The 7,993-nt window shown below is 44.9% G+C and overlaps 1 protein-coding gene across 1 annotated transcript in view; it reads right to left on the bottom strand.

Annotated features, from left to right (window-relative positions):
* Window positions 1–7,987, bottom strand: part of ZBTB5 (zinc finger and BTB domain containing 5) — a 27,340-nt gene extending 19,353 nt beyond the window's left edge. The window contains exon 1 of the mRNA XM_008074149.1: window positions 7,876–7,987. The gene's annotated coding sequence lies outside the window, so the exon portion shown is untranslated. The remainder of the gene's footprint in view (window positions 1–7,875) is intronic.
* Window positions 7,988–7,993: the final 6 nt, after the last annotated feature.

The following is a 7,993-nucleotide window of genomic DNA, read 5'->3' as shown; positions in this document are numbered from 1 at the left end:
TGCACTCCAACCTGCGCAACAGAATGAGACCCTGCCCTGCCTCAAAAAAAAAAAGTTCTCTGGCATCATTGATAATTTTTTAATGTGTAAAGGAATCCTAAGCCCAGAAAGTCTGAAAACCACTTAAGTAGGTAAGTTTTGCATATATGAAAACATTCATGTATGTAGAATCTCATTCTTTCTTCAAAAATATAGGCTAAATGATACTTCGGTGTAAAGGCAGTCTTCAACTTAAATATATGTTGAGTTACTCAAATTTGTGGAATAAAGTGTCTAGTCTAGTACTTTCCTAGCAATAACACTGCCTTTCAGGATCACTCACAAAGTAAGCTTTTAACCTGTTACTGTAGTAGGAAACTGTCAAAGCTCCAGTGCCATGTTAGTAATACTGCACCACCACTTACCACTATGCCTCAGTTGAGTGATGAAGAGGGAAGATGAGAGGGTTAAATACCTACTAAAAGCCAGGTTCTATAGGTACTTTACACATATTACTTATGGATTACTGTCAAGCAGTGACTGTCTACCCATGCCTAAGACCAACATTACTTAGTTAGGTAAGTAAAGGAGGAGTGTTATGAACCCAGATCCAACTATGAAACCTCTTTTTACTGTATGGGAGCAAACCCCAATAAGACATGAGCAGAGTGGTTGATGAAAGGGCACTCAGAGGAGAGACAGTATGTAGTTGTGTGAACAAGGACTAGGAATAAGGATCAGGGGATTGCATGTAGTAAAGGGATGGAGACGGAAATGCAGGGCCAGGGTCAAGGATTGGAGGTGAGAGTGAAAAGACAAGTGGGTAAAATTATAGTGAAGGGAGTGAAAATTAGAGCAGGGGCTCTGGAGAGATGGCAGAAGGGATTTTTCTTCTTCGTTTACTCAAATCCTCCCTTGTTGCCAATGCCACATGCTGCCACCACAGAACACACTGCCAAGCTTTCATCACTGCCAACAGACCTCAGTTTGGAAGGAGGATGTGAATGAGCTTTGTCTTCTTATCCCACTGGCCTCTGCTATTGGCTCCTTCCCCACTCTGTCTTCCATCAGTCTGGTGCTGACAAAATTAGAGCTCAGATTTGGGGAGAAGGGGAGGGGTCATCTGTTACAAAAGGAAAAATCTTGGTCTGCCCAAACCTGTCAGGAGGTGGTCTATGAGGGTGGAGTGGGGGTGACCCACCAGAGTGCTATCTGAAAGACAGACATGGCCCAGGCAGTTAGTTACAAGACAGAGTCTGAAAGTACTACATTTTTTTTTTGAGTCAGGTCTCACTCTGTTGCCCAGGCTGGTGTGCAGTGGCTCAATTATGGCTCATTGTAGCCTCAAATTCCTGGGCTCCAGGGATCCCCCACCTTGGCCTCCTTAGTAGCTGGGATTACAGGTGCATGCCACCACACCAAGCTAATTTTTAACTTTTTTTTGTAGAGACAAGGTCTCATTATGTTGCCCAGGCTAGTCTCAAACTCCTGGGCTCAAGCAATCCTCCTGCCTCAGCCTCCCAAAGTGCTGCGATTATTGGTGTGAGTCACTGTGCCTGGCCTGAAAGCACTACATTTAAACTTCAAAAATAACTTAAGGTGCCAGGCATGGTGGCTCACACCTGTATTCCCAGCACTCTGGGAGGCCAAGGTGAGTGGATAGCTTGAGCCCAGGAGTTCGAGACTAGCCTAGGCAACATAGCATAACCTTGTCTCTACAAAAAAAATTAGTTGGGCATGGAGGCATGTGCCTGTAGTCCCAGCTAGGTAGGATGCTGAGGTAGAAGGATCACCTGCGCCTTGACCTGCTGGGCTCAGAAGATCCTTCCGCCTTAGCCTTCCAGATAGCTGGAACTAGAGGCACACATCACCAGGCCTGGCTAATTTTTTTTTAATTTTTTGTGGAGATGAGGTCATACTATGTTGCCTAGGCTAGTCTCGAACTCCGGAATTTAGGTAATCCTCTCACCTCCACCTCCCAAAGTGCTGAGATTACTGGCATGAGTCACCATGCCCCGCCAAAAAGTTCCTTTTCTCAAGTACTAATTTTTTTTTTTTTTTGAGTTGGAGTCTCATTCTGTTGCCCAGACTGGAATGCAGTGGCACACTCCCGGCCACCACAGCCTCAACCTGCTGGGCTCTGGTGATCCTTCCACCTCAGTTTTCCAAGTAGCCAGAACTATAGGCATGCGCTAACACACCTGGCTAATTTTTTTTTTATTTATTGTAGAGATGAGGTCTTGCCACATTGCCTGGGTGGGTCTCGAACCCACAGGTTCAGGCAATCCACTTGCCTCAGACTCCCAAAGTGCTGGGATTACAGGCTGCGCCACTAAGCCTGGCCAAGTACTAAATTTTAAATAAACAAACAGCCAGCTAGTTCACTATCTAGATAAAAGAACATCTTTAGCCAGTTAACACTCTAAAGATCATACAAACTGCACAAAAGTATACAAAAATCTATAGAAACCAACCATTAGTGGCTCCTTTTAACTGCTTATAAATCTGAGACTTATTGCCTTTTACCCCGACAGATCAAAAAGCGTATTTTTAAAGTATTTCTTGAGTCAGGATCTCACTTTTTTCACCCAAGTGGGAGTGCAGTGGCAGGATCACAGCTCACCACAGCCTTGACGTCCGGGGTTTAGGCAATCCTTCTGCCTCAGCCTCCCAAGTAGTGAGTTGACAGGCACACACCACCACACCAGGCTAATACTTTGATTTTTTTGCAGAAACAAGGTCTAGCTATGTTGCCCAGGCTGGTCTCAAACTCCTGGGCTCAAGCAAGCCTTCTTTCTAGGTTCCCTAAGTGCTGGGATTACAGGGGTGAGCCACCATGCCTGGCCCTAAAAACTTATTTCTTAATAATAATAATAATAAAAACTTTTAACAAAAAGAAAGCTATGTCAAAGCATTGGAGTCACTATTATTATGGTTCCTTTCAAGTAGAAAAGATAAAAAGTGGATTTAATCCATTTCTTATATCAAGTTTACTTTCAAAGCAGAAGACTCCTTAACTTCTCAATCATTTATCAAATCAATAGTACTCAGCAAGTGACCTATACTTGACCTGCTGAGTTACTTTTGATCATCTGCTGAAAATAAAATACAATACATGTAACTAAATGTGTTCAGATATTTGTAGCAATTCTGGGTTCCTCTCACAACTGAACTCACAGCAAGGTTTTTTTCTTTGTCCTCCTTCCTCAGATCTGCTTTGCAGAAGAGACTAAAACATAAAGACTACAAAGGTGAAAACTTTGCATTTTAAAAGGTAGATAGAAGCCGGCTCGGTGGCTCAGCTTGTAATCCCGCGCCTTTGGGAGGCTGAGGTGAGTGGATTGCCTGAGCCCGCGGGGTCGAGACCCGCCTGGGCAGCGAGACCTCATCTCTACAATAAATCAAAAAATCAGCCGGGTGTGGTAGCGCATGCCTGTAATTCCAGCTACTTGGAAGGCTGAGGCGGAAGGATCACCGGAGCCCAGCAGGTGGAGGCTGCGGTGGCCGGGCGCGGCCATTGCACTCCATTCTGGGCGACAGAGTGAGACTCCTACTCAAAAAAAAAAAAAAAAAAAAAGGTAGATAGTTGACTTTTTAAAAAAATTATACTTAACTAATTTATATACACACACACACATATACATGTGAGATGTACTGAAAAATCAATTACACCATGTTAACAGTATCATGTATAGAAAGGGTGGGGGCAATTCATCCCAATCATTTTAAACTTAAGAAGTTGGAAATCGTAGGCTGGGCATGGTGGCTCAAGCCTGTAATCCCAGCACTTTGGGAGGCCCAGGTGAGAGGACTGCTTGAACTCAGGGGTTCAAAACCAGCCTGGGCAACATGGTGAGACCTCATCACTACAACAAAAATAAATAAAAATAAGCCAGGCATGGTAGCGTGTGCCTGTAGTTTCAGCTACTTGGAAGGCTGAGGCAGAAGGACCGCCTGAGCCCAGTAGGTTGGGCTACGGTGGCCGTGAGTGTGCCACTGCACTCCAGCCTGGGCGACAGAGTGAGACTCCAACTCAAAAAAAAAAAAGAAAAGAAGTTGGAAATAAAGCATTTGTAAACCTATGTTACCAGGTATATAAAATAACAAACTACCAAGAATAATTTCCAAAAAGTAGACAATCAATTAATCATCCTTTAAAGTTTGTAAAAAAAAGTTTTAATTTCCATTTATATAAAGGAAAAATATCTCTTTCAATAGACTTCTTTACAATAACAAACTTTTTCCAGAGCACAAAGGCAAATTTGGAAAATGCATTGGTTACAATGACAATGAATTAATTGGGTGAGGTGCAAAAGTTTTTCGTTTGTTTGTTTTGGGAGGCAGGATCTTGCCATGTTGCTCAAGTTGGTCTCACACCCAAGCAATCCTCCTCCTGTCTCAGCCTCCTGAGCAGTTGTGACTACAGGTGTGTGTGTACCACCACCCTGGGCCAAAAGTCTTTTTTTTTTTTTTTGAGTTGGAGTCTCACTCTGTCACCCAGACTGGAGTGCAGTGGCCACTCCCAGCCACCGCAGCCTCGACCTGCTGGGCTCCGGCGATCCTTCCGCCTCAGCCTTCCAAGTAGCTGGAACTACAGGCGCACGCTACCATGCCTGACTAATTTTTGATTTATTGTAGAGATGAGGTCTCGCCAAGTTGCCCAGGCGGGTCTCGAACCCGCGGGCTCAGGCAATCCACTCACCTCAACCTCCCAAAGGTGCGGGATTACAGGCTGAGCCACTGAGCCCGGCTCCAAAGTCTTTTAATTGTATCAAATTTCATTAAATCTAAGATGCCAGTGATTATAAAATACATTATCTCATTTCATGTAACACAAGGAAAGAAAAAAGTCACCAATTAAGCTACAGCATCATGCTTACTTATGGCATCCGGTCTCCGAGGAAAGTAAAATGTAAACAAAATGTGTGTTAGAATCATGAAAATACTGGAACCTTAAACATATCATTCAAATATCTTAGAAAATCAGAAGGAAAATTGTCTTTTACTGTGCTTAACAGACAAGATAAAATAATTTTGGATAGTAATCAATTTATATCTGCAATATTGTAATAAAGTCAGTACTCCTACACAATTCCTAATCTGTGTGAGCTGTCAAGAAATCAAAGCTTTTAGCAAATATATACAGTTATTAAAATGAAAAGTACCCCAAAACTGGATGTTAAGATTAAAAGTCACTATTCAGTGGTGAAGATGATGAAAACAATTGTAAAGAGCAACAGTAACTCAGAAACAGCTGGTCCTTTATCATATGAGAAGTTCACTTCATACTTAGACAAAAGGTGCAGTGTAGTGTTACATTCCATCCCACCTGCTACACTAACTTTAACTGGCTCTTCCAGACAACTATATTTGAGAAGTAAATGTTAAGCACAGTAAAAGAAAAATCATATGCTTAAAACTGACAGAAGGAACTGAAAGCTAACTTGGAATCAATACCTTGGGTTCTTTTTTCCCTTTCCAAGAATAATTTGAGGCAGGTTCAAGATTCTGTGTCAGTACCAAAGCAGGTTTTGTCAATATCACTGGATACAAGATATTTTTAAGTCTCCAATTTGATATAATTCATGCTAAGTACTTTAAATACTAAAATGTTTACAAGCATTTTGATAGTCAAGTGATTTTTTTTTTATTACTTCCACTTCTCGGGACAATCTCGTACAAAGTCTCTTTAGAGAGTGTGCTGACCCCATATTTAGGAATACATCCCACTATAAAATGCTTTTCTGCTGGGCATGGTGGCTCACACTTGTAATTGCAGCACTTGGGAAGCCAAAGCGGGAGAACTGTTCGAGGCCAGGAATTTGAGACCCTCTCTTTCTTTTTTTTAAGAGCCATAGTCTCACTCTGTTGCCCAGGCTGGAAAAACAGTGGCACACTTACAGCCACCACAGCTTCCGCCTGCTGGGCTCAGGTGATCCTTCCACCTCAGCCTTCCAAGTCTGGAACTATAGGCATGCGCTACCACACCCGACTAATTTTTTTGATTTATTGTAGAGATGAGGTCTCACCAAATTGCCCAGGCTGGTCTTGAACCTATGAGTTTAGGCAATCCTTCTGCCTCTGCCTCCCAAAGTGCTGGGATTACAGGCATGAGCCAACCATGCCTGGCTGAGACCCCAACTCTACCAAAAAATAAACAAAATTTAGCCAGGTGTGGTGGCACACACCTGTATCCTCAGCTACTTGGGAGGTTAAGGTAAAACTTTGGCCCAGGAGGTCAAGGTTGCAGTGAGCCATGATTGTGCCAGCCTGGGCAACAGAGCAAGGTACTGTCTCAAAACCAAAAAAAAAAAAAGAAAGAAAGAAAGACACCTTTCTTCTAAGTCTTACCACTTTCAGAATTTTGTTAAGAGACGCCGCAATTAACCAGCCTCCAGTTTGCCAGCATCCTCAACTAAATGAAAGTTGGTTTGACGCACCTTTTAAGAGGAAGAAAAAAGGCAAATCTCCAGAAAACAAGTTGACTTCAGGACTCTTCAAAAAATCCTGGTCCATTTATTCAGCAAAACCCAAGGGCTCAGGATAGGTTAGTCATATCCGGTCACCAAGCTGGCTGCAGTGGCCAGGTCCTTCTTCCCAAGTTTGCTGAGATTTCCAGAAAGGTTAAAGGAATAGTGCAAGGCCTTCCTTTGACTTAGGAACTTTTCTCTAAAATTCTTTCTTTTCTCCCCATTTGGTCTCTTCCCTCTCCACACTTTTAGCTAACTGCCAGCCACCCTCACCACAGAAATCACAAGACTTTAGGCAAATGAAAAGCAAGTTCTCCAGAAAAACGATGAGGTGCCTAGTCTACCTTTTAACTTTATCTAAGGCAAGACAGCCCATACAAGGACAACAAATCGCCAATAACGACAAGGCAAAGAATTCTCTTCAACATCTAAAGAAAGAGCCAAATGTATGTAACAACCCCTACTTAATACAATTGAAAAAATATATTTTCATGTTCTGGAAATATTTTTGCTTCAATTCTTGACGGTGAAGAGTGTCTTCTATTAAAGCAAATTAACAAAAACCACAGCATACTACTTAGTAACCAAGACTAAGTACTGTGCCTTTACTTAAAATCTTTCCTCCAAATTAAATATTTAGGATTTGCCCTCTATACCGAAATTAACGTCTACAACACGCCCCACTATGCTGGAATGCAGATCGACTTAATACAATAAAATGGCCATTCTGAAAGAAAGATCTAACCTCCAACCTCCCAGTAATTCACTGCCTTACATTAGTAGTTATGGACACACTGTCCTCCAAACAGAGGAAGAAGATGGGACGGCCGTGCCCACCCACCGCATCCCCCATAGCTCCTTGCACGAAGCCTGGGCATTCAACACAGGCCAACTGAATTTAGTCAGTTGGGGCATTCCAAAACACCGACTCCGCCCCACCAGGGTCGCCGCCGGCTCCCGACTGCAGACAGCCTGTGGCCTTGCTCCGGGGAAGTGAAACCTCGTCGCTCAGGAAGACCCAGGACCGGGGCCAGGGAGCCGTCCGACCCCATCCCGCCGGGCAGCAGATCCTCTAGTCATCACGCCAGGCCGGTGGTCCCGAGGCCTTTCCCTCCCCACGCCGGTAACCTCCGTCGCCAGCCCGAGATCCGCCGGGGTACCAGCCCCCGCCCCACCCGGCAGGCAGACAGCCTGGCGTCGGGACACCGGGGACGCCTGCGCAGAAGAACCCGCCTCCCACCCGCCGGGCCCCTCGGCTCCGAAGGGTAACAATACCCCCTCAGGAGAACAGGGAGCGTAGGCGGGGGGCACCGGTACACGTCCGCGCGCTCCCCGACGCCTGGGCGCGACCCTGGTGCCCAACCGTCTCCACGTGAGCGCGCCCGCGCGCGCGCCATCACAACTCTCGCGGACGGGGTCTTCTCACCTGAGCCGGGCTCCGCCCCCCTCCTGTGCGCTGAAGGAGGCGGTGACCCCTCTCCGATCGGACCCGACAGTGTCAGAGGAGGCGGGGATGTCCAGACTGGCGTCTCCGTGATGGGACT

This window comes from Carlito syrichta, unplaced genomic scaffold (genome assembly GCF_000164805.1).
Source record: "Carlito syrichta isolate Samal-C Ts95f unplaced genomic scaffold, Tarsius_syrichta-2.0.1 Scaffold316346, whole genome shotgun sequence".
NCBI lineage: Eukaryota > Metazoa > Chordata > Mammalia > Primates > Tarsiidae > Carlito > Carlito syrichta.
The sequence above is the reverse complement of the archived record's forward strand: the minus strand, read 5'-3'. Positions and strand labels throughout refer to the sequence as shown.